Source organism: Aptenodytes patagonicus, chromosome Z, assembly GCF_965638725.1.
Source record: "Aptenodytes patagonicus chromosome Z, bAptPat1.pri.cur, whole genome shotgun sequence".
Classification (NCBI taxonomy): Eukaryota; Metazoa; Chordata; class Aves; order Sphenisciformes; family Spheniscidae; genus Aptenodytes; species Aptenodytes patagonicus.
The window spans coordinates 58,979,783-59,006,901 of NC_134982.1; the positions used below are offsets into that span (position 1 = coordinate 58,979,783).

The window sequence follows — 27,119 nt, forward strand, 5'->3', positions numbered from 1 at the left end:
TATACTAGGCACTCAAGAGTCTTGGAGATAACATGCGAAATCAATTCACAGAACACTGCAACCATTCCAGCAGAATAGCAGTCTACTGGGGGGAAAAAAAAAAACAAAACACCCAGCACCGCCCCTCTCTCAAAATCCTATACCACTCCTTAAACATGTTTAAATATAACAAAAAAAATGCAAGACCAGGTGCATTGTGCAGCAGGACTCAGGCTAACTGTACACACAGGGTGAGAGGTCTTCCATTCACAGGGCTTTCAAAGTAATGTTTGAAAGTCATTCCTCATTTTTACAGTCAGTCCATCATAGATCTATACTCCTTCTTGCACCCATGACCCATCTTAGTAGAAACAAAAGGGCCAGGGGGAAGAAACTGAGTGTAACTTGAACATACCAGGTGAAAATACATTATCGAAACTTTACAGTGAGAACAAGAAACACATCTGAAGGAACAAAATCTATGGCAAACAACCAACTGTAAAAATAAGTACAATTATTCCCAAAGAACATGTTAATTATTAGTAATAAAGTAATTAACTTTTTTAAAACCTCTGAAAAATAAAATTGGCTATGCAAGTTCTAATTAATACTTTAATAATTTATCACCTAAAATGAGAAATCTTTGCTCCTCATTAAAGCAATAATTCAGTAGAATTGTATCAGGGAAAAACAACCATAGGGCTGGAAAGATCCAAAAAAACCCATACACTCCATCTTCCTACCATGACTAGGAAGTTGTTTCTGCATCATTTTATGTGATGGATTGTTTTCTCACCTGTTGCATATCCTTCAGAGGAACAAACTCTACCCCAGCCCACCCCCAGGAAAGAATTTAGATTTTTCTCTGCCACATATCTGGACCCAGGCCACTTGCCCCCTCGCCCTCCTTAAGTCAATATAAACCCATACTTTGTCATCACGACATGCATGGAGAACAGTTTCTCTCTTCCTCCAACAGTATATATGGAGATATTCCAAACCTGACGCTGCACAGTCCTAGGCAGTTCAAGCTGACCCTGCCTGAGCAGGGGAGTTGGAGTAGAAGATCTCAAGAGGTTCCTTTCAATTTCACCTATTCTGTGCTTTTGAGAGTACTCCTGCTAAGCATAGAAATTAAGATACAAAGCAGCAGGCGCTATCCCTCAGGTAAAGGTTTGGTCCAAGACATAGCATTGTGCTTTTCTGGGATGGAAAGAAGTGACTGAAGACTTCATTATTTCTCATTCTCCAACACTCATGATAAATTCTGTCAGACAAAGCTATCTCTATGTATTCATAGACCTTATCCTGGAATCTGCCCCAGTACAAGATATTGTGATTGTATGCGAGCATAAACTGAGCTCTAAAAAGCAACCATCATCTCCATGTCCGCTTTGTGCAGCAAGGGACAGTGCTGTCATTGCTATGACGTCCCACCTCACAAAATGAACAAAGCACATGACCCAGATGACAACTATGCTTAGAGCTGAAAAGACAAGAGCCACAGAAGGACAAAGAAAAGATTCACAAAACCTTTTCCTGAGTGCTAGGGAAATTCTGGACAGTTGATTGTCTCATAAATGCCAGTTTGCTGTGTGTCTGCAATAACAACTAAAGCTTCCAAGCCATCCATTCTCCAAGCTGTTTTCTTGATTTCAGGAGCACTTTAGGACAGATCAGTTACCATGAAGAAGTAAAAAGCAGAGGAAAAGCAATATTTCTCTTTTCTATTACTAATTTATCCCTTGCCTTTCTGTAGGATATTTTTTCCCTCACAACAGTGAATTATGAGCAAGTTCACTGTCTAAATATCAGAAAGAGATTTTAATTACCTGCATGTGCAAAATTTCCTCAAGGATGACACATGAAAAGCTGCAGGTCAGGATAACTTGTAGTGTACAAGCAAGCCATGAAAGGTTGGATACTTATGTTTCCTCAAATCTCTTATCCTCTTCATGATCCCACTCACTCCTGCTGAACATCAAATCTAACTCGTGTTTTCTTTCCCTTGCTCCCTGGTAATTGAACTGTAAACTGACACTGTTGTATGCAATCAAGGCATCCTATCAAATGTGCTATAGCAGCATGTCAGGAGAGAGAGAGAGACTCACAGTTCTCCACCAAAACTACTCAGATGAGGGAAATAGGCAAAAGAGCACTGCCAATACTATCATCTTCCAAACTCATATGCACAGGCAAAATATTAAGGCAAAAGCTGGAACATCTCTACTTCAAAAGAACCAGAAGCTACATTACCTTTTGGTTGTGACATGCATACTCACAAAAATAAGCCTTTAGGCATGACACTGTGGCCTGCAGAACAATGTATCACTAATGGGATTTTTCTCCAGGGGAGAATACCAATTGGAAAGGCACAGGCAACACAGTCCCCCTGAGACTCTCCAACAGTTTGACAAAGACAAGTGTGGCCTACAGACTGTGGCTGTTTTATAGGCAAACATCATCTGTGCTTATCCCACAGAAGCATGCTAACACTTCTAATGAACTAAATTTCACCTTGCAATGTGTTCTCCATGGAACACGTGTCTCACATCTGGTGAATTTAACTCCAGGAAATTCATTCACACTGAAATATTTCTGTTCCAAATATCAGGATGTACTACCATCCTGGGAAACCCCTTCTACTATACGTTGGCTAGAGAAAGGCAAGAGAAGCCAGTTCTATAACCTGCACAAAATACAGACTCATGGCAAAAAAGAAAAAAGCACATGTGCATTATACGTATAGACAGAGTTTCCATTTTTAATGTCAGAAGTATTCTTACAGCTAGCTCAAGCAAAAAGCCAAGACTTGGCATATCCCAAACCCCATCCTTATACTGAATGCTTTACAAATATCCTGCACTAAAATTGTTATACTGAGTTGGAGAAGACAGGAAGTCTGAAGTCCCAGCCCATGGAAGTGTTTACTGGCTTAAGCTATGATTTCACCAACTGGAGAGTCTCTTGGAACTTCTTTAGGTCTTACGGCCACCACATTCCATATTGATATTTGTGCATAGTCATTGGTCTGGTTTTACTAACTGAGAAAGGGGGTTATGAATAAATCTGTGCTGGCAAAGGTGGGAGGTTTTGTTACACCACCCCCCCTTTTTCTGAGAGCAAACTTCCAGATATTTCTCAGCTACTACCTTTAGCATTGCACTCATTCAGCTGCAAAACTGTGAATGGCCCAGAGTTTCAGCTCTCAGGCATGTTAACACACAGTTTCTCTGTGCTGAGGCATAGGGTAGGAAAGAAAAGAAATTTCAGTTAACCCATGCTACCCCTACAAAGCACAAGCACCCCTTCATGCAGAAGCAATTTGCACCATACAGGTGGCTCTCACACAAAGCACTGCAGAGGAAAGATGCAACTGCCCATTTTCTGCTCTTTTGTAAACACTTGCCCTCCTCAGCCTCAATCATTTGATTTACCCATCTGTTGTCAGCACAAGAGCTGATCCTTTTTCTCCATTTTTTCATTGATGCTACTTTCCCCAGACTAACTTAAAAACTGTAAGTAACAACAACAATAATAACAACAACAGCAATAATAGTTTAAAATTACCAAGAGGGAACTGTCCCTTTCATCCGAAGGCAAAAAAGATGGAGATAGCTAACATAACTTTTTTTTTTTTTTTTTTTCCCTTTCAGGCACTTTCTTTCTGAGCACACAGGTGGGGCTGTGATCTGGGCTCCTATCTCAAGCCAGGCTTAGACTTACATGAAATCAGGTCATCCTACCTGAGCAAGTTAGAGAAAGAATAAACAAGTGAGCTCTAACCTAATTATTCCCAATTCATCCTTTTTACTGCAAGCTTAGCAGTATCACTCAATCTTTTTTCTAATTTCTGGGGGGCGCTGCTGTTAATTTTTCACATTACTAGGAGACCACAGACAGAGAATTGACACGTGATGGAACTTTCTGAACTGTTCATTCATAGTTATGCTTCTTCTTTCTTATGTCAGAAAGGCCATTATTTGCTTAGGTCACACAGCATTTTCTATTGCTCCTTAACTGACCTATTGAATATTTAGAGGCACCTTTGCAGAAGTAGAAAGGTTTCTGCAGGTAGACAAATATCAATTCCATTTGTTTATGAAGGCTGAGCTTGCCCTTGCATAGCAAGAAAACTGTGCAGAGGTTGTGCTCTTGATTGATCAAATTCAGTTAGTTGTCAGGATCAGAGCTAATGCTTTCAAGAGTCCCTTTACTACAAGACACTTTCAAGAGTCTTTGCAACTCTGTTCCAATAGCACAACAGTGCTATCACAAGATTACCTTTTCCTTTCACAAGTCTTCTCAGACTGCTAGAAGACAATGTGGATTTTTGTCAGTGAGGATGTGATTTCCACTTTTGATTATGCAACCATCTTCATCAACAAGTTCTTGAATGCTTGAGAGGTGTACTGAGAATCATGCCTCTCAGGAGAATTCTTTTAGGTGTGTGGTCATGGGAAACAACAGACCTCCTCACTGCAGGAAAACACAATGCATTTCCCCTGTCCCATAGACTTAAATTCCAGAAAATCAGTATAAGGAGCAAGATTCAAAGACATCAGAAAGAACTGGATCTTCATGCAATGGATAGCAGGCTAGTGGAACACCTGCACAAAGTGCTGTGAACAAAAGAAGGTGCCACAGGTTCAGGGATAGGCTGGACAAGCTCACAGTGGACAGTTCCACTGAGGAGCATTAAATACAGAGAAACTACTACAGACCAGGAAGTCCCTGGACTAAAAATAGACAATGAGAGAGATGGGAGAATATTAGGGGAATTTACATTTTTGGCCTGTATTTAGACTTTCATAAAGTGTCTACCTTTGGCCAGTACTGGAGACAGGATACTGTAAGTTTGATACAGTGTAGACCTGCCCTTCTATACATATTTCTGGCATATTGGATCCCAGAACAGTAAAAAGGCCCTACTGTGAGCAGATGATGTGAGACACTTGTGAAACAGTGTGAGCTGCCCACACCACACATAGGATCAGAAAGGTCTGTGGTTTCTTTGCTCAGCCTTTTCAGAACTTAAAAAAAAAAAAACCCAAAACCCCACACATTAACTTCAGTGGTGCAGGATGTAGGCAGAATCTGCCTACCTCTTGGCAGAAAAGGACAGCCAAAGCTAGCATCTAAATGACAGTAAGCAACACTTTTCGGTAAGATTTTCTAAATATTATGTATCCTAGTTACACAAATGGACAGAAATGGACAGCCAATGAGTTGCAAATTCCCCAGTAGACTCTGCCTAGCACAGGATCTTTTAATTCCACCTTTCAAGTGAGAGATTTCCAGGAAATATGCTAGAGATGTCAGTGCTGACTGCAATCAGGCCTCTTATCTTTACAATGAGTACGATTTATAGCAATTTTATGCTGATAGCCCTCACCCATCATTATCGCAACAAGAGAGAGAGTATTTGTCAAAATTCTTTATTCACCGCAAATCATACACCACCCAGGCTTTCCATCCAATGGCTTTGAGTCTTTGATTGGGACCTACAGAAGCAAAAGGCACAGAGTGTTCCATGCAATGACTTTCACAGCCTTTTAAACTCTCCTATTTCTTTGGACAGTCTCTAGAACAGCAGAGCTTTGTTTGTTTTAAATGACAAATCCAGTGCAACACAAAATGCAGATTTGGGGGTGGAGATCCAGTTTTACAAGATCAATGAATAGAAGATTTTTTTTTCTCTATTCAAATCCCATATCAAATTAATTTTTGACATGAACAGTCCCTTGCACACAAATAGAGAATCCCCATGTTTATGAAATATATACAGAGGTAACATGTCTGGATCTGAAAGCCACAGCTACTGGAGGCTGGGTAGTATTGTGGGGTAGATCCCCACTACACTTACCCAGTTGCTGTCTTCCCAAAACATCCACTGTTGGAGGCAACACTGGGCTAGACGGTCCTTTCATTTGATCTGCTAGACTCCTGCCATCTAATATCCTTTTGAACTGACTATAAACAACAGTGAAACTGATTGCACATACTTCTGGTGTGTCCAAGTTCAAAAGGGAGGATTAAACTCACACCATGAAGGAGTACAATAGGAATTGAATCTTGAGGGAATTTCGGTGATGGTAGGCACAAAGCAGCTGCTAGGAACTAACAGGAGCTAGGACACAGAAGCAGACTTTGCTGTATTAAGATTTGTCTGCCCACTGCTTATGCCAGCTCCATTTGTATTGAAGATTTTCAGCTTACATGGCTGCAACTATGTTGGATTCAATGATCCAGGCCAATTGCACTGCACACTGAGAAGTGCTGAGTGCCACAAGGCAGTATCTTTCTTGCTCAGCACTTTTTCAGTTCCTATCAGGATCCCCTCTGTGTTTATCCTGGGTTTATTTATAGCAAATGCTTTCCTATAGGCCTGCTATGCCAAATACCAAAAATTGCTCCCACTCACTGCAAGGCAGAATTTCCATCCCTGTGTAATTTATTCTGTCTTTACATTTCTAACCTGGAGTACAGAGCAGATTCAAACCATTTGAAGCCTTTCATCATTTTCAGATATCATGTGTGTACTGCAGCAATCTCCCACATACATTAGTCAGGCTGCATCACCAGTAAGTGTGTGTAAGGGGGACATAGAAGTTGCTGCTTCTGAGAGCTATAGCTAAAAGCTGAGTTCTTACATTTTGTGAACTAGCCTGCATTTCTGTGAAGTCAACATCAATGGACAATATGCCCTGGTGATTAGAGAGAGATCTATTTTGGTGCATGTCAGACAAAGTGTGGGACGGATAACGCACGTGCACAGTGAAAGTCAAAATTGTAGCTCATCCTCAAAAAGAAACCATGTATTCAGACATGTGTACTTGTTGCATAAAACTTAGGCCTGGTTCTGGCTGACTAGTAATATAATCAGTGTTTGATCAAGGAGCTATGTATTCCTGGAATAGCCTTCCTGGTAATTCATTATCACTAAAGATATTTGTATCGCTTTTATTACCCTCCAATTTTTTTCTTCTTTTTAATCCTTTCCAACTGGATTTTGGATACTGCCTGCTCATGCATACAAAAGTCTTCTTCAATGCTCTAAGTTTCCATGTGAAAGCTGGGCCCCTTCTCAAATCCATAACAAGCTGTCGTAGGAATCACTACCATGAGTTGCCTGAGATAAGGTTCTGCTGCATCTCACATGAAAACTAATTGCAACAGTAAGACAATGCAACACACACATTTTGATTAATACAGCAAACCCAGGATCCTGCAAATGCTACAGAACTCAGTGTAGTGTTTACTACACCATATAATGCATTGTGCGTGCCCTTGGAAAATCTCCATAGCAAGATCTTGGTAAGAAATACTGGCAGATTCAAGTTGCTATTGATTATGGCAGTCATGGAACATTTCCAATGTTGCTTTGCTAAGCATTAAAAACATGTCAAAAGAAAAAAGAAAATATCTGAGCCTTAGATCACAGGTACATGGCTGTAATCCTCATCTGCATGAATGATAGATCAGCATGGAAAGGTCAATTCATTAAAATGCAAACAAAATTAAATTTATGGTAGAGCTAAAATTTCCCTCAGGACAGTTGAAAAAGGAGCTGTTAATGACACTGTAAGAGTAGGATGTCTGTATTGTATGTTATGCTGTACTAAGTGCAGCTGGAGACAGTAAACCTAAGAAAACACACAGGGACAAGCCATGTAGGTGGAAGGCGAGAGTCAGGTAGGCAGCCACAACAGCTAGAGACCCTGTGTCCCAGTTTATCCTGGCTAAAAACTTGTGGCTGACAGAGGCAGTTTGCAATACTGCCAATGTGAGTACCAGAGCACAAACTGTGTAGTGAGTTTGTGTGGCCTCAGGGTTGAGGCTTGCCAGGACTTCTTTGTTTGAACTGGTTTTGACCCTCTTGGAATTAGTTATGCTTGGTTTAACTCTAACAGCAGTTTTTCTGAAGACCAGGTGGCTGTAGCTAATTTGTCTTATTTTGCTTATCTTTCTACAGTAAAATCATAATTTTTAAAAAGGCAGTACAATCAGGCAGTTACTCTGTGTAGCTGTATCTATGACTCTAACATAATTTGGCATAGTTTAGGAGAAAACAGGTAGCAGGGGCCTTGAGAAGTGGAGACACAGGATGTTGTAAAGAAGAGCTTATATGAACAGCTATAAAGGTGACCAAGTAAACTTACTGACAAAGACAGACATCTACTTCGCCAGGGGCCCCACCCCGAGGCCTCCCTGATGAGCTCAGTGCTCTGGTGAACTCAGCAGGAGTCCAAGATATCCCCAATGACCTCAGCGATAGCTCAGAATATCCCTGATAAGCTCACCAGAAGCCGAGATATAATTGATAAGGTACAGCTGGCAGAACAAAGAAACCCTGATGAAAAAAAGCTGGGAACTACATCCTATGCCCACTTACATGTCTACACTAAAACCATATAAAAATTAACTGGCTATCTAACCAAGATGAACGTCTCTGTGGGAGCTTCTCTGCATGACATCTCCCAGACTGGACTTTCACTGGGAATGCTTGGCTGACTCCAGACTCCGTGATGTGGATCATCTATGAAGAGAGACTTTTCCATCATTGATTGGATTATTTGGTGACTGCTGTACTGGTAAGACCTCTCATAATATATATATATAGGTGAGCATAAAGGCAAGTGATCATAAGTATACACTTCCTTTTGGTAATTCTGTAATAACAAAATGTTGCCCAGACAAGCTGTGGATGCCCCATCACTGGAAGTGTTCAAAGTCAGGTTTGATGGGGCTTTGTGCAACCTGATCTAGTAGAAGGCAGAGGGGTTGGAAATGGATGATCTTTGAAGTTCCCTTCAAACTCAAAACTTTCTATGATTTTAAGAGCTTGTTATATATATTTACTAGTGGTCATTTTTTAGCAACCTGTAACATATATTTGCTTTACTGGCAGTAATTTGTAGTTATCTATAATGAAGAAATTCACAGAAACCCAAACCTCTATGTCCTTGTGTGTTACGGAATCCTGAGAACCCACAGTGGCAATCTTACATACTTGCAGGGCAGGTAAACCCTTGTAGGTTTTGTCTGTGACTGCTAAAGGAGCACAGGATAGAAGATGTGGCACCGATTAGGACTGCAGATCCTGCAACTCACTAACAGTCAGTTAGAGAAATGCATATCTAGAGATGGACAAAACCAGTTGCAGAGATAACAGGACAAAGAATATACGTGTATGGTATCATACATAGTTTATCCAAATATAGACTAAAAGAAAGAGCAAGGTGTAAAAGTGTGCTAGGAAACATACAAAAATGACCCCAAGTGGATCCTTGAGTAAGGAAGAAGAAATCATTAACATCACCATCATGTTTCTCCTGGTGAAAGACTCCCAACACTGATGACTCAACCCCACTCTCAACCAGATTGAAGCTATCCTCCTTAGGACCTCAAGGAGCCATGGAACAGCAAGCACACCATCACAAAATGGCATAGGAAGATAGATACTAGAACATGTCTATGGCAATTTTAGCTGTTATTGTTACGACTGAGAATTTTTCTGTATGGCAGATTCATTTCTGCTTTTCTTATTCTATAAAGACTAAATCTGAACTAATAATACATCTTTGATTAGACAGTTAAGTTTTCAACTATACTAGTAACACATTCTTGGCTTTAAATATGTAACAAATGTTTCCTTTGGGCCCACAACAAGATTTTGAGATTAACAGAAGGCCATGCTGACTTTCTACTCAGGCTGTAAAACAGCACATCAGACAAGAGACAAGTTCTTACCTCTAGTTTGTCTTCACTGAGTGCTCTCTCCAGGAGGACTGATATGAACCAGCACTGAGCAGACTTTACACCCCAAGAACCACTTAGGTGGGAAGAGACCTTGAGAGCTCTCTAGCCCAACCTCTGCTGAAAGGCAGTCTGAATTCAGACCTGCATCCTCTTAACACATATTTGCTTAGTTTGAGAAACTTCAGAATATCTCCATTCTTGTCTCCTTCCCTCACACGATGCTCCCATTTCCTTCCCCACTGCTTTTTGCTTGCTGTAGACTCTCCTCTCCTATCACAGGGACGCTCTCCCAGGTGCCTTGGTGACTGAGTTCCTTTCAAAGCCAGCCAGTCTAGTAACTGCTGTTTCAAAGGCTAATACCCAGGGCTGAAGCTAGGAGCAGAAGAAAACCATCTTCCAAGCCTGTGTCAGCCCTCTATCACTCCATACATACAACAGGACAGACGAGCATTGGAGACTCAGCTGGTTCTTAGTCAGGATGGCAAGTTCACCCTACTCACATCCCATTGAGTGGGCTTTACTTCTGAGCCTTAGCTCTCTCTTCTGTGAAAAGCAGTAAAGACCTTCCCATCCTTTGGAAAATACCTCACAGTCTAGTGAGTTCTAAAGAAGTAGGATCCATTGTTATCACTGAAGAGATGTTCCAGTGCATGCAGGAGGGATGGGGAGGGCACCACCTCTATGGCTGTCAATGGTACAAGAAATCTAGCTACTTTCTAAACAAATGGTTAATTTTGCTGCTACATATCAAACGAGCAGAAAAACAGTGGCTACTCAGCCCCAGGAGGATGGAGAGCCTTCAGACATTTTAATTACAGGGTATCATAAGCTCTCCTAAAATGCAAATGAAAATATAAGTGTCTCTGTGAGCTAATGAGTCCCTAAAAACCTCAATTCCAACTAGCAGCTGCTTATCACAATTTTAAATGTTATGCAAAAGAATCCAGAAGCAAGCTGCATCTGAAGCAATAGCGGAGACAGAGAACTGATGGAAAGAAAGATGGGACATGACCTAGAAATGTGGGTGGAAAAATTTGTGACTCCACCCTCTTCAAAAGGGTCAAACACCAAATTTTTAAAATGAGGGGTGAACAGGGCTTTCTGCTGCCAAGAATAAATGACAGTGTCTGCAAGAAACAAGGCTTAAAGACTGTGTTATAAAGGGTAGCAACTGATGACCGTAGCCTGCGTCTCCTCACAAATCCTGACACATCATCATTCTCACTGATGTTCTCGTCAGTTGTTGATAGCTCTGCACTCATGTTCGGCTTTCTGTCATGCACAGATCTCAGTCTAGGCCAAGACAACAAGGAAAGAATGGCTGTAAAGGCTGGGCAAGTTTTAGTTTTCTCATTGTGTAGAGAAAATGATAGAGCCCAAACCTAGCAAAGGAAGTACACATATGGTTAAATTTTAGCCCACGCTTTTTACCTTTCTGATGCCAAGGGTGAACTTCTGAAGTGTTTCTTTCAGCTATGGACTTGGATATATTCTGATGGACCATAATTTAAAGCATTTCCAGATTAAAGCCACAAATCATCAACTGGGATCTCAGGAATCCTATTGATCTTCATCCTCTTACGCTAAACATCCCAATTATTCAGCTTGCAGAGAAAGTCATGCCTTAATATTAAAACTTACACTGTTAAGGCAAGAACCAACACAACTGCTAAAAGCTGATGCTTTTTTTCCCACCTTTAACTCTGTGACAAGGCTGACAGACAGTGACTTAGGGACAGATGGAGATACGGGGAAAGCTGGGGAATAGGTTGCAACACCAAAATAGCTCTCTGAAGTGTCAATTTTGCTTAGAGCCAAAAACAAAGACCCAGCTTCAAACACGATGAAAAAAGAGAGAAGACCACTAATAGAGAACAACTTGAATGCTCTTGAGGTAAACCTTTGTTGAGTGCCATGCCGCAACTATGACTACCACTGCATATATGAAAATCTCATTAATCCTTGAGTCACTTCTATTCTGTTTTTTCGTTTTGTGAACACCAACAACAAATTTCCAGTTATCAAATTTCAAAAGAACAGAACAAGTTCACTTCTTTTGTGAACTGAGTGCTCTATTCTCCAGTACAGAAAGAACTCTTCTCCCACCACCATGTAGGCAACCTACATACAAGGGCACACTATGTTAGCCACAATTGCTGGGAAATCACACCTCCTCCTAACAGCTGGCATAAAAAAAGAGATTAAATGCCAAAGCTGCTAGAAGAAGGCTCAAACATTGTCCCAAATCAGCACACACCTGAAGACTGCCATGGGTTTAGATCCTTTTGCAGAATGGAATACAGAATTAAGACTATCTGCTTGCCTCTTTAGGCTGGAAACTTGAAGTGCTGTTAGACTGGTGGGCATATACAAAATGAGTAAGCAACAATTTTTTTGCCAGTTAGCCCTGTTCAAGAAAAGTGCAATTCTGATGGACAGTAAGAAAGAGGGCAGCATATCTCATTCACAGCAGCTTCAGGCAACTGTTCAAAGGACCTACTCCCAGTGCAAGCCACTGCAGTCTTTTTTCAGCTCCGGTAAACCATACTTCTCTTCTTGTGAACATGGTATCTCAGCCACTTTTTCCCCATATCCTCACTTCTCATCTTTATTGTGTTGCCCCGTGTTGATTCAACCTCTTTTTGATTCTCACAAGGGTTCTGAATTTGTCTCAGAAGCACAGGTGATGATCCAGTTGGGAAAGACAAAGCAAAACCAGGCCTATCACCATTGTTGCTCCCACATACCAGCTACAGGAACATCCATCCTCTGCTTGCCTTGTCAGATAACTTGGCTTTGCATTAATACCACTGAGACAAACAAAAGAAGTCCACCAGATGAGATCTCATTTTCCTTCCTGCCCTGGGAGGTGTTTCTAGTTGTGCTGCACTTTCTCCTTGTGTGGCCACACTCTCAATGGGAAGGTGTAAGCACCCAGAAAGGGCAGTGGGGATAATGAAAACTTAAATAGATTCATAGGAAACATATCCTTGAACTGCTTTCAGTTTAACAGCTCCAACTCTAACTCCAGTGTGGGCCCCTTGGCCACACTGTGGAGCAGAAAGTCTGCTGCATCTCTGTGCTTTCAGCTTATCACTGACAAATGGTGTGGCTGTTGAAGACAATTCCCACAACTGGGAATTGTCTGGAGGGAATTTGTCTGGTATCTGGCTGACATTCTGAAGACTTCCTTCCAGCCTTGGAAGTCAAAACTTTGTGAGAGGTCTTTTCCTCCCACTTCACCTACCTCAACTTAAGATGTCTCCAGTGCAGAAACACTCCCTGTACTGTTTCAGAAAAAAAAAAAACCTCTCCTGCTTGTTTCTATAATTTCCCCAGGTGACTGGTATACATATGCAGCACCGAAAAAGCTAAAGTGATCCACAGCATATAGAAATGGCTCATGCTGGTTATGTCTTCCTTTCTATCAAAACACAAAGCAATGTCCCTGAAATATGTGAGACCACATCCGTGCTGCCTCTTGCATACTGAATTAAGGCTTAGATGCCTCCTGCTTTAAATGCTACATTTTATGAACACACTACTCCTTTGATAGGACTTCCATACTGATAGAAGGCTTTAGTTTGCTCCAGAAAAGAGGAACAACATCCACCAAATCAGACTGAAGAGCACACAGAGAGAGGTAATAGCAACAGTGCTAACATGCAATAACCTGTTCCTTGCATCTATAAAGGATGCAATAAATTAGAAGACATAACACTGATAACAACTTGGTTTATTGGCTTAAGTGTAACACCAATGACAAACCCTATGGATGCTTTGCCAGCATTATTTTCTAAATTCTAGAAGATTAGGGCTATGTCTCAGTTCCAGGATACCCACAGCTCTGAAGCAGCTAATAATACAAGATCAGTCAGAGTCTAAATTCCTTGTTCCTCTCAAAATCTTTAGTCTCACAGCACCCCTCCTTGTTCCATCCGTCTACCAAGATTTAACAGGGGCAAGCAAAGGAATAAAAGGGTAAACTGTTGCAATGAAGCTATAAAGCTGACTGCTGGTTACCAGACATGAAAGCAAGAACAGACGTTCTTTTTCTTCTCGCAAATATTTCGAGCCAACCTAAACTGGGTCTGTAGCTGTGACCATTTAGGGCCTTCTCCCAGGAAGACAATCCTAATGGGATCCACGTCAGCTAATATGAGCATCCAGCACATATGGTAAAGCAACATTGCCTGTGCTCTCTCCATTCCCCTGAAGGAAAGCCAGTACCTCTGGGAGGTCCCTCAGAAGGTCAGTTAATGTTGCTTCTTTGAAGGGACCTCAGAATCTGCTGGTTAGTTGTGTTAGTTGTATCCATCAGTATCTTTGCAGAAACAACAATAAAAAGGCTCCTAGAGACCACTTGTATTACTTTGTTAACTCTGGAAGTTGATGCATAATTGATTTGCTGTTAGGTTGGAAGGATGTGCTGCAGGGAGAGTGTTCTGCAAGGTCTATCCCTCATTTTAATTAATCACTTGAATAAGAACATGGACAGTTATCTCATTGTTGCAATAGTGTAACTGTAAACTGGGTAATGTAAGGAAGTAAGAGATGCATGGCTTGCTAGCAGACAGAATACTTTGCATTACCAGTGGAAAAAAACACAGCAGCTTTCAAGCACACCAGCTTTTCTACAGTTCTTTATCTGGATGATGGCAAGCTAAAAGGGGCTGCCATACAGGGCAAAATTAGTATGACAAAAGTGCTCTCAAATAATGGCATGAAACAGATGAGGTGCAAAACCAAAGCTGTCTACTGAAAGAGGGATATTCAAGTGCAAAAGTACAAGTACACTCCCCGTAAGGGAGTGGGGATTCACCGGCAGTTCTGCTGAAAAGAAGACAACGGAGATCTAAACTACTGTCACAGCTAACGCATGGAAGACACTAGAAAAATGAGACTAGATTAGGTTTTGTCCTGCCTCTATAATTATTACAAGATCACAATGAGATGGAAATGAACACAATCTGCCAGGAAATAGCTGATATTGCAGATTAAAGAGAAGAGCTACTAAATACAGCTCTCCCTCATCCTGAAATAGCGTGAATGTATCAGACAGCAAACCATCCCGATGTTCTGAGTGATTGTGTTCTGCTGAAAATGTTTAAATTACCTTTAACATATTCCTTTTATTGGTGGCAAGAATATACGCCAATGCTGTATTTCATCCTTCTCTAGCAAAGAACTACCACAGATCCTGTTAAAGACTTCATTATTACCTTTTGGGCCAGAGAAGGAACACATGCTTACTCATGGGAAGAAGTTGTAAATATTCCCCAGAGATGTTGAGATCTGCTTGAGGAAAGCACATTTTTTAAATGTTACATAATGAAACAGTCTCTAGTTAAAATTATTTGTGTTACTTTCCACTGTCAAGATGGTGTATCCATTTGAGTGCTGTAATGAGCTTGTTCAGGAACGTCAATGCTTCAGCTGGAAAGTGACACAGACGAGTCTGTCACAAGTTAATTAAGCTGAAGTTTAGATAACAATGAACAGCTTTTCATTGCAAATATATTCTTCCAGCAAAACCAGTTCAACCCTCTGCACCCTTCGATGTCATGGTGGCTGACTGGTTTACAACACACAGCCACATATCTGTGCTTGTGCTTATCTGTCTGACATAGATCCCACAGTAGTGAAACCATAGCACCATTGTTTTTCAGATAGACCATCACAGCTGAAGTCCAACCTACTTCTGCCATAACACTGCATTGGGGAAAAAAGGCCATGCCCTAAAAAGCAGTAACAGCACCATTGCCTGTCTGATTGGTTTCCTCTCACACATTTGCGGCTACAGCCACACTCTTGTAAGAAAAGCATATTGGGTTCAGGCATACATTCTGCACTCATCAAATAACTAAATATAACCATACTGGTAGACATAAAGGTCAGTGCAGGTATAAGCCAGACTGAGCTTGTTAAAACCTGGAGGCCTGCTGATACTACATGGACAGTGTTGAGAAAAATGTCTACCAACTAACTGCCATTTGGGAGCACAAGTCAATGACATGCCAGGAATGAGAGCTAAAGAAGAACTAGCTCTGCTTCTGATAGTGGGCTAAGGTGATGAAACACAGACAGCAGCTCTGGCATTACCAAATACAATTAGCAAAATGTCAGTAGATTCATACTGTTACCCCCTCCCAACTGGACAGTTAAAAAAAAAAATGTCTGCTCCTAAGGAGTAAAAGAGAAAGGGACCCTCAACAGTGCCATGTAGGTAGACAGGGGTGATTAAGTGCTCTGTGCAGGGTGATAACATGGGCATGAATCACCAGGTGCCTTCAGAGAGCAGCCAGACAGGAGCTTGCATGACAAGGACGACAGGCAAGAAAGCAATATCAGGGCCAAGACCTGCCTGTCTTTCTCACATGAAAGACTATGTAAAGCATTCCTGATCCTGTGGGCGTGAGTAAACAAATAGATCTTCTCTGTGCCTCCTCAGGGCACAGCAGCAGTCCTGAAGGAGCTGAGAGAAGCGATGCCAATGACCTGGCATATTATATGCCTAGCAGCATATGCTGCTAGGCACCGCATATTAGACAAGAAATACCACACAGATAGTCTGATCCTGGTGGATACATCTAAATAAATCGTTCCTAAGCTCTCCTGTTAGGTGGTTTTAGTGCTATCTTAGCACCAAAGTAAAACAAAGATAACATCCTGACAGGACAGCTCATGAAATGAGGAAAAAAAGAAGACTGTAAGACTGGTCAGTGTCCGTATGTGTTAGTTATTGAGAGAGGACAGAAAATTAACCATGAAAGTCAATATAAAAGTACAACATGGAGGAGATGCAGAAAAGCATCTGAAATCATGTGCAAGTGTGTCTCAGATGATTTGATATTTCAAATGGCACTCAGACCATTTGAAATCAAGTGTGGCCTTCCCCTTTATGTCAGGCATCTTTAAGTCAAGGCCTTCTAGGACCTTCAGGACCCTCAAATTACACGACTGGCTTTTATCTTCTGTGGTATCTCTGACTAATCCTTCCCAGTGGAGCAAAATTTCCCTATAAAGATGAACAGTGCTTAATTCTTACAAATTGTTTGAAGATAGAAGAATGTTATCTTCCTCTTTTGCCCTAAGTGAGCTGCACTTGGAGCAGATCTGGCTCCTGTCAAAACTAATGAACTCAGCTATCAGCTTGGTATAGAGTCTCCCAGAGTATTTGCATTCTGCTTCCTTACCAGCCCACTCCTCCCTGACACCGGGAAGTTCAGCACAAATACAGGAAGGGGGTTTTTCCCAGGCCCGTCTCCCTGAGCTCTTCTCTGATCCCTGAGGAACTTCTTTAAGCCCCAAAGTATCAAAGGCAGATTTTGGCACAGATGAATACTTCTTTCATGTGTTATTGAAGCCAAATAGGAATCCAGGCAGGTAAGGCGAGCATCCATCTCACACTCTATAAACAGAGTTTGTAGCTCTGAGACCACTTTCAGAGACTTAAGTAGTAAGTAAGTGAGCAGCAAGACAGCACACTACAGCTGAAATTGGGTAATGGGACTTTTCAGAGGAGGAATGTAGAGGCTTCTTCTGTCCTGCCATCAGGAAATGTGTTTACGGCATCAGCTTTCCACACTGTCAGAGACAGAAAAAAAGAGCAGAATGCCAGCTGCTTTTTCAGATGGCAAAGTTATCATGCTTGAATATGCAGGTGGCAACAGTGTGAAGGCATGTTGCTCAGCTGCAGGTGATGTGATAATACAGCAAGAAGCTGTGCTGAGCATCCAACCCAAAGAGACAGAAGGTACTCCTCCCACCACTTGGACTCCATGCATAAATCTGGTGCTGGGTTCCATTCACAGCTTCTTCCCTCCTGCAGATATCTACCTAGAGATATCTTCCTAGAAGTATCTACCTAGGAGTGCAATCTGACTCTACATGTCTTCAGGAATTAAGACCTCTCATTGGATCCTTTTTCTCCTTTAACTTCATGGGAAGAGGACTCTTACTTTCCAGCTTATCCTGCACTGAAGAGATTTGCTTTTGTTCTGTTCCCTGAGGTTTAAGTGAGAGGAGAAAATAGATGGGGAAACAAATATGAAACCAAACCAATGTCAGTTTTAATTAGGGTCCATTAGCATGGACCACATGTTATCTGGCTGATAATTTTGTTACCAAAGGCTGTGTAGGATGGGTTGTTTTCAGCTGGAGTTTTGTCTCCTCCTTTGCAAAGTCTACCTGGATGTTGTTTGCACTCCTGATGCTTCTCATGATTTCTTAAGAGAATTTGCAGGTGCTTTAAAATTATAAATAATGCACAAGTGTCAACGTGTTTTATGTATTCACTTCAAACAAAATATGAACTATGCTGTCACTGCATTTACTGACTTTGGGCTTATTTTGGCTTTGAAGCTTATTTTAAATCTTATAAATTAGATTATTACCTTTTCTTTCTTACCATGAAATGCACCACTTCTCATTTAGTCACTCTTGCATTCCCTACTGCCAGCCAAGGTTATTGTGAGATATCTGTCACCCAAAAGCTACTAAAACTAACGCTTGTCACTTGATCCCAACCATAATTTCCAGCTAACCAACAAGGCAAAAAAGAAATTATTTTACCAGCTCCAGTCTCTTTACATCTGCTTTATTCCCGACAGAAATACAACAAGTTATAACTGAGTTGCAGTTTAATCAACTAAGTGGGCCACCCCGTGAGGAAAAAGGGGGGGGGGGGGGGGAGAAAAAAGAAAAAGAGAAAAAGGAAGAGAGAATCTAGGTCGCTCTGTTCTTAAGCCAACAAAACAGCTAATTGCTTCACTCCAAAGCATCCATGCTGCACTTGGGGTACGTTTGAGATCTTATGTAACTAATACTACCTCTGGATTAGCCAGCCCTTCCCTAATAATGTGCCACAGATGCCTCTTCCACACACGTTTTGGAGGTCATAGATGTGACCCATCCATTTCAGACTGTGTGGAAACAAGAAATACTCAAACCCATAAGATTTTTTTTGAGTTTTTTTTTGGGGGGGGTTAAGGAGAAAGGGAAGAAAAATCCTGTGATTATTTTACTTGCATCTGTAAGAAATTAGTAGAAACGCTTGTGTAGACTGACAGATCTCTGTCAAAAAAGACACGTTTAGAACTGAAATTTGTAAATTACATTATGCTGTGTCAAAGCAGTGCCTATGAGGGCTCAGGACCCTGTTGTGCAGAATCAAGCCCTGCGTTTCACTGGTCATCCAGAACTTTTCTCTGTTGGGCTAGATTAGCTCAATTGTTGTCTTTTAATTAGGACTAATTTTTAAGCACATAAAAAGGAGCTAGTCTTCTAAAGTACAAAGCAAAATACATACTACATTCACAATAGTTGGCAGGAGTTAAAATAGTACAGAAGGTAATATACACTGGGTTAAACCTGGGGAGAAGATCCAAGCTGTGAAGCAAAGTTACAACTGTAGCAGTTTTGTCTTCACTTTAGATAGTGGAAGCAGAACACTCTCGTCTGTGGTGGTGATTGAGAGGATGTGTTTTACCCACATATTTTAAGCAAGTGTTAGCACAACTGCCAGCATAACAGGAACACACATATATACTGTCTTGGAGGAGAGGAACTGAGGTCCAGGTGGAAGCAGTACCACCTGAAAAGTTTTACCAGATGACAGTTAAAAAGCAAAACCAGTAGTCCCAATCAAGCTCCTTAGCCAAGAGGCAAGTCATTGTCTCCATGACAGGAGAACTCAGGCCACATGATCAGAAAAGGGAGCACCTGGACATGGTGTTCACACAGATGAATTGCACGGGGATCTCTGCCTGGCAGAGTGCTTGCTGGTAGAAGATGCACAGTGAGCAAAAAGGAATGGCATGTTCCTCTTCTCTTCCAGAAGCCAACATCTTTCTATGACAGTGATCTGGTGTCCTATCATCTGCCTGTGTGCCCTTGCTCTTCCTTTGGATAATCATGCCTGAAGTGATCAGGCAGTTTTAAAGAGATTTCTTTGGAAAGTTATCAGCCATGGGGACAGAGCCTCAACAATGCTGCAGGAGACATTTTAGCACAAGGGATTCAGTCCTGCATGCCTCTTTTCCTGGGTGCTAAACCAGCATAAGGCACCCTCCTAATGTGCCTACCTAGGTAGAGGTTTAAGTCATATTGGAATCTGAGCCTGAGTCCAGGATATTGCCACAGTATAGAGCAGGAGCATAAACTGTGTCTAACAATACGCCAAGTCAAATAGTAAATATTGGTACTGAGGAAGACAGAATAGCTTGCTGTCAGACAACTGTTCAAAACTGGTAGGAGATTCCAGGGAAAGACCTACTTCTGAAGTTAGTTGTTTCTTAAATGTAGAATAAAACAAATGAACAAATGTATTGAAAACAGCTGCTTCCATGTGAACTGCAGGTAGAAATTACCATGGAGGGAATTTCAAACTATACTTCTTAAGTGAAATTCAAAATCTACTCCTGGACTGAAACACCACATTTGGAAAAATATCCAGTATACCTGTCAGCTTGCTTTACTCAGAAGCAACAAGACCAGCTAGTCTAGAAATGACTTTGTAAATCCACCAAGTTTTTTGACATAAAATCACTTTCAGTGTGAATCTGATCATTGCTTTCAGATCATCCTTGGAGCAGTGAGATGACAGATCACCAGAGAGCTGGCAGACCTCTCCTCCTCTCATACGGACACAACAGGACTAAAAAGTTTTCAGAAAAGAGAAAATTAACCACAGCACTGTGACAACCTCACCCAGAGGGGCAACTGCTAGTTCCCACTGAGCTTGGCCAGACCCCTGGACCCCATCAAAGACTATCACATACTGTAATAATGTCAAAATTGAGTGTAAAAACTAAACATATTTTAAAGACAACTTTGTTATTATGGACAGTCTTAAAAGTGAGGAGCCAAAGATGTTGTCTGCTTTCTATAGAGGTACTCAGTATAGAAAAGTATTTCCTGCCTCACTGGCCCTATCTGGGCCCTCTGGGCATGCACAATTACACTGATACATTATTTGAAACCTACCTGAGACTCAGCTTCTGTTTCTCCCCACTTCACCCAGCAGCAGGCTCCCCCAGCACCTCTGTCCTCTTCCACCAGTCAGAAACATTCTTCTCATTCCTGACTTGAATATGTTTATGGCTAATTTATTCACATTATTCTTTTACCAATGTTGTCCTTCACCTTAAATAGCTCTTCCTTCACTGCAATGTTTACCTCTCTCATGTATTTAGAGAGAGTGGTTGTGTCCCTTCTCAACCTTTTTCTCAGCATTTTACTGCATTTCCATGTGATTATAAATTTCCTCTTTCATGGTCCTTTTAACCTGTCACTGTGCAGCTTGGCTGACATGGAACAAGAATAGCTGATATTTAAACTGTGTAGTAAGACAAATACAGATGAGACATTTGCAATTATTACAAGTGTTTTAAATTTACAGAATGCAAAAAAATATTAAAAAAGACATTTATTTGTAAACACTTTACCAAGCAGTATTATTCCCAGCTAGAACTGTGCACAGGAGCAGCTATGTTGATGTGCTGGCAGTTTACAAACCTCTGAATAGTTTATCCTTCTCAAATTTTTCGGTTTTTTTTTTTTTTTATTTTGTTTGTTTAGATTTTTAAAATAAAATATATTTAATGAAAAAATACATCTGAAGGAAACTGCAAAGAGAAATTGGTTCATTCACAAAGAAAAAAATTCACTCAGTAAGAGCCACACATTGATTCAGGGAAGAGTGGCATGGATATACATAACTAGAGCATAAAATAAATGGCTGTCACAGACTAAAAATATATCTGTTTGGATATAATGTCTTAGCCTCATACAGTCTTTCAGGTTTGTGATGACTCTTTCTTGATTGTTGAGAAAATATGAACTGTGTGTTTAAAAGCTTTCTATGAAAAAAAAATTTAGTAAAACACTTCCAAAATTCTCTTGCAAATTAAAATTTTAATTAAAACATGCATTTTCAAAGAATTAATGGACACATACACTTAGGACAAGCACTGGAACAGAGACCAGGCAGTCCCACACAGTTTCTGCCCCTTCAGGGGGCATGCAGAAACTCTCACACAATAGCATAGTGGGAGGGAGGCAGAATGAAAAAAGAAAGTTTCCCTGCCACTATCAAGTCAAGGACAAACTTCACAGCCATTAAATATGCAAGTTCAGCTGTGCGAAGCACCAAGAAGCAGCAAAGGACTGACAGAAGGAAAAAAAGAATGCTATTCCCTTCCCATGAAGAGAACGGCAGAGTTCAGGTGCCCAAAAGTCACACTTGACTCTGCCTTGCTCTTGGGTATGGAGCCACATACTGCTTCCTATGCAAGGGGACTGGGAGAGACACCATCTAACTTAGAAAGTGACCTTCCCAAGCACACCCAGGGTTCTCCCACAGACAAGGCCAGCAGTTGAGACAACCATCTCCCACTCAGTTGCCTTAAACACAAGGTTCAAACTTATTTTCCACTGGTCAACTTTTCTTGGACTAGTTAGCAAAAAAGAAGAAGTGGATCCAGGGACACAGAGACATGGCAGTTCAGCTATCAGCCAACTTAACCATTGACACACATTTCTTTGCCATCCCTTTTCCTTTAATTGTTATCTGTCTTCCCATTCATTGCTCCCATTCTCTCAAGACATAAGTTTTCAAAACAGCTCTACCATTCCAGACTTGGTTTTCTTTGTTTCTTTCCTTATTTTCCACAAAGACACTGCACAGCCATTAGAATCCCAAATTTCTGTTGATGTTGCCTGTTTGACATTCCTTCAAGGTCAGTATCACTGCAAACAAGCCACAAGACTCAAATCATGCTGCAAAACCATAAGTAGCTGCTAAGCAGCTTCATTTTTGTAGGTAATGACAAATTCAAATTGTAAAAAGATGCACACTGAAGTCAGCAGATTAAATTTATTGTTTGTATTAATGCATTTCTGCAGTGACAGCATCCACCTAATTTGATGTCAGCTCATTTAAAACTGCAGGAAGAAAGAAAAAAAAAAACAACTCAATTCTTGAATTGCACAGTATGATCATCTAGGAACTACATATTTCCTAGTAGAGAGAGAGACACAGTTTTTTTAAAGTATTTTGTTTCTAATATACACTGTGATTTGTACCAATGATAGGAAGATCACTAGTAACCTTTGCCATGTCTGTAACTGCAGCTCTTACACTTTACCAAACTACATAGTCATCTGCTCAGCAGACTGTGGAAATCCTCAGCCCTCTCAGCAAAGCTCTACATCCTTTGAGACACACACTCCAGCCACTAAAGCGAATCTGCAAGAAACAGAACTGACTATATTCAAACTCTCACAACCAAGCTGTATGTGAGAAAATAAGACAGCAACCAACATAGATCTCAAACCCACAGCTTAGCAAATGTTTAAGGTTCTCTGTAGCCTTCAGCACTTGATTTCAGCACATGGAATGAATATACAAAGGCAAGGCAGACTTGCAACCTCCCAAGGAGCGTCCAATGCTAAGGCAGAGTGCTCTCTGCTCCACCACTGAAAGAGGAGATTCAAAGAACTTCAAAGAGCCTCATCATCCTGCATCTGCAGCTGTTGGAAGTGGGAGCAGAAATTCTGCACCTTTGAGGGACTAATATCCCATAGTCACCACTTTATGAAGCATATCCCCTCTCCAAGGACCTGAAGACCTGTGGATTCCCATCCTAGAGAACACTAGAACCTGTATCTGTCTCTGAGTCTCAGCACCACCTCTATTGCCTCTCTGAGCACTATTACATAATTTTGGGGGGGGTCATGGTATTCAAACAGAAGAATATGCATTTGCATGTAGCCCTCTGACATGAGACAAGCCAGTGGCAACACTCTAGATATCTGTCCTTTTCTTTCTGCTAGCCTTTCCTGCTTACTGCCATTCATCTTCCAGGCATCCTCAACAATTTGTTGGCCTTCAAAAATTTCTGGAGAACTTCTAATCTCCATGCAGCTGCCACAGATTTCATATTGCAATTTTCCATGCAAATATCTTACTGCTAGAATGGATTTTTTTGTGCTGTTGGTGTTGGGAGTGCTCCTGAGCAAAAGAGACATTCCAGCCCTCTATAAGACCAGGGTGCCTTTTTTCCCTTAAGAATGCAGAGCCTTTGCAGAGATTATTTAGGCCTTTTGGAGCCCTGTACATTACTGCAGTGCTAACAAACAGTCCATACACTCTCAACTTAACTCACCAAGACTGCTAAACCCATGTAGCCCTCATGGATTTGATTTCATAGTTTTATCTTCAATTCTAATCAAAGCACGAAGCCCTCCCATGTACATCAGCCTTCTCAAATGCATGTCCTTTTGCCACTACATGAGCAAGTGAATAGGTCTCCACAGCTAACAACAGAACTACAGTCTGAACTTCCCTCTATAATGACCAACACAAAGATAAACCAGTAGCTTATATTTTCAGAGTCCCATTTCACCAGAAAGGTCTGAATAACTGGAATGCATCATGCACTAGACTCCTGCCCAGTTCCAAATCCACTGCTGCAGATAGTGTTTCCTATGCAACACAGGCCAAAAATTTAGCACTGAAAAACTATTTGTGCCAAAAGTATGCAGCTGGCAAGAAACCACCACTTTTCTCTGCCTCCATGAGAAACAGCTTCAATTATGAAAGATACAAAAAAGAAAAAAACAGAAAGATTCAGGGGTACAGCAATACATGTTAAAATGAAAAGCATGCAGGACTTCCTTCGAAGTTGCAGAGAATCAAAAAGAAGCAACTTTTGTTATGCCATGAAGGAATTCCAGACAAACTCCTTAACACATGTGAAATTCCCTTATTTCTCCCTCTCTCCCCTCTCTGAAAGAGAAAAACTTCCTGCTTTTCCATGTCACTCCACTCCAAGCAGGTTCTTGGCAAGCAGATGCTCAGCAGGAAAACCTTTAGTTAAGCTCTTTGTGGAGTACCTCTACAATCAGCAGGGCTGAAGGTTGCTCATTTCCTCCAAGGATAGTAAATAAGTACACTCTGCTCTCAGTGCCTGCTTGCAAATATGACAAACAGAAGTAAGAACCCAGGAGACACAAGTGAGAGCATTTGTATGATTCTAACAGCAACAGGCCCAACAGAGGCAAGCAAACATAAAAGGAAGGTTTCTGAAGAAAGGCACAGAAAGAAAAAAACCTGCCGAGTTTTCCTCCTCCTGGTCTGGATCATGGATGGAATAAATCACCTCACACTCACTCTAGTTGTTTCACTGGTATGGTCTCCACAGTCAATGAGCTGCTTCCTTGGAAGACATGTTGCTCCTTGCTTTTAGTGGAAATTCCTGAAGAACAACCTAAGCCTTGCAGGTTGCCATTGGAGGAACTGGTGTCAAATGAACAAGGAAGATCCAAGGCTGGTACAGATTAATCAGCCTTGAGCAGCTATAGAACCCATGTTTGTTTTGTTTTTCTGGAAGCACTGGGACACCTACATGGGTTTTTTCCTTCTATCATTCTTTCAGCAACAGATATCATGATTGCACTCAACTTAATCCAATTTCTTGAAGAAAAAAACTCTTTGCCAGCAGTGTGCATTAGAAAAAGAAGGTCTGTAAAACCATTCCTTGTGAAAACTGTACGCATCAGATATCCACACTACTTCATCTTCAAAATTTCATTAAAATGTTTATACTCAAAGCATCAAACAAAGAAAAAAGGATCCGAAAGATAATAGATCAACTACACAACCGTACTACACACTGGGGGTGCAGAATTAATCTTATACTCTTACTCAATAATTCATAGTATAGAATAGTATAGTTCAATGCAAGGGACATACAGCAATCTAGTCCAACTGCCTGATCTCTTTAGGGCTGACCAAAAGTTAAAGCATGTTATTAAGGGCATAGTCCAAATGCCTCTAAACACTGACAGGCCTGGGACTTCAACCACCTCTCTAGGAACTTTTTTCCAGTGTTTCATGACCCTCTCGGTAAAGAAGTGGTTCCTAATGTCATGTCTGAACCTTCCCTGCTGCAGCTTTGAACCATTGCCATGCATCCTGTATCCCAGGGACAAGAGATCAGCACCTCGTCTCCACTTCCTCTCCTCAGAAAGCTGTAGAGAGCAATGAAGTCACCCCTCAGACTCCTTTTCTCCAAACTAGACAAACCAGAGACCTCAGCCGCTCTTTATAATACATGCCTTCCAGCCCTTTCATTAGCTTTGTTGCCCTCCCTTGAATGCATTCAAGTACCTTAACATCCTTTTTTTAAATTGTGCGGCCCAGACCTGCACAAAATATAGGCAGAAGTTATCTGAGACCAAATGTAGATGGGCCCCCAACATCTACCACATGCTACAATGGGCTGGATGCCTCCTGTCTCATGTCAGATTCTCCAGTCTCTGTGATTTGCAAGCATCTGACTGCAAAATGAAAGACCTCATGTGTCATGGCTTTCAAGGATTACAGGCAAAAGAGACCCCAGAAGTAATTACCAGCACTACAACTTGTAGTTCTGCATTACAGTTTCTGTCCTGCTCCAGGATTTCATACATTAACAAACAGTGGAGCACAGTCTACCTGATGCATGAGGTCCCAGAGCAGGAGAAAGGCTCAGCAGAGAACTGCAAATGTGAGAAACAAGAGGCTGAGTTCGATGAGCACAAAGCAGAAACCACTGTGTTTATTTCAGTGTCTGTTCCACCCTGGACAGGTCTGTACTGCCCCTGTACTAACTTCTCCAGGGGAAAAAAAAAAAAAAAAATCAAGGATTTTATCCGCACATCACAACCAAGTAAAGTGAGGCAAATGCAGCAGCAAAATATATACTTCATAAGCCACAGAGAAGGCCATTCCTAAGATGTTGTTAAACACTAGTATGGTTTCCATCCAGGCTTTTCTGCCATTCACACACACTCGCTTCTTCACTAATGTAAGCTTATCATAGGGGGCTGCTTTTTCAGAGTTTATGGAGAGTGACTTAAATCCCATTATCTTCAAGAGGGTTTAAATTTCTGCGTACATTCAAGAACAAGGGGATTCCCTGTGGACTGAGTTTTGTGGTATACCTAGGTGAACAAATGCTGCCAGTAACGGACATGAAGTAGGCAGTCCCCCCACCCCCGCTGACATATTCTAGATGGCAATTCGCTTGAATTTCTCTTTTGCCTACAGTATTTTAAGAATCCTTATGAACCAAAACAAGTCTCCACTGAATCTTGACAAACAAAGAAGTGAATGCCAAGTAGCAGTCCTCAGTCTAAGATGCTGCCAATAAAACAGAAAAATCATGCCTGTATTATAGCCCAGTGAATATCTAACAAAAACCCAACTGTACCCTTCCTCCTGATGGGGCTTGCATTGCACAATGAATTCAAGGGGTACTGGCAGCATGAAGAAGAAATTTACACAGTACAGTTCGTATGAATAATTATATATGAAATGAGTTACATGACAA

At 41.2% G+C, this 27,119-nt stretch overlaps 1 protein-coding gene across 2 annotated transcripts in view; it reads right to left on the bottom strand.

Annotated features, from left to right (window-relative positions):
* The window catches only part of CPLX1 (complexin 1), a 121,108-nt gene that overhangs the window by 87,543 nt on the left and 6,446 nt on the right, over positions 1-27,119 (bottom strand). The window contains exon 1 of one of the 2 annotated variants that reach the window (XM_076362553.1): positions 20,728-20,754. The exons of the other annotated variant lie outside the window; for it this stretch is intronic. The gene's annotated coding sequence lies outside the window, so the exon portion shown is untranslated. Of the gene's footprint in view, positions 1-20,727; positions 20,755-27,119 lie in introns of those variants that run through there. 2 annotated transcript variants of the gene reach the window in all.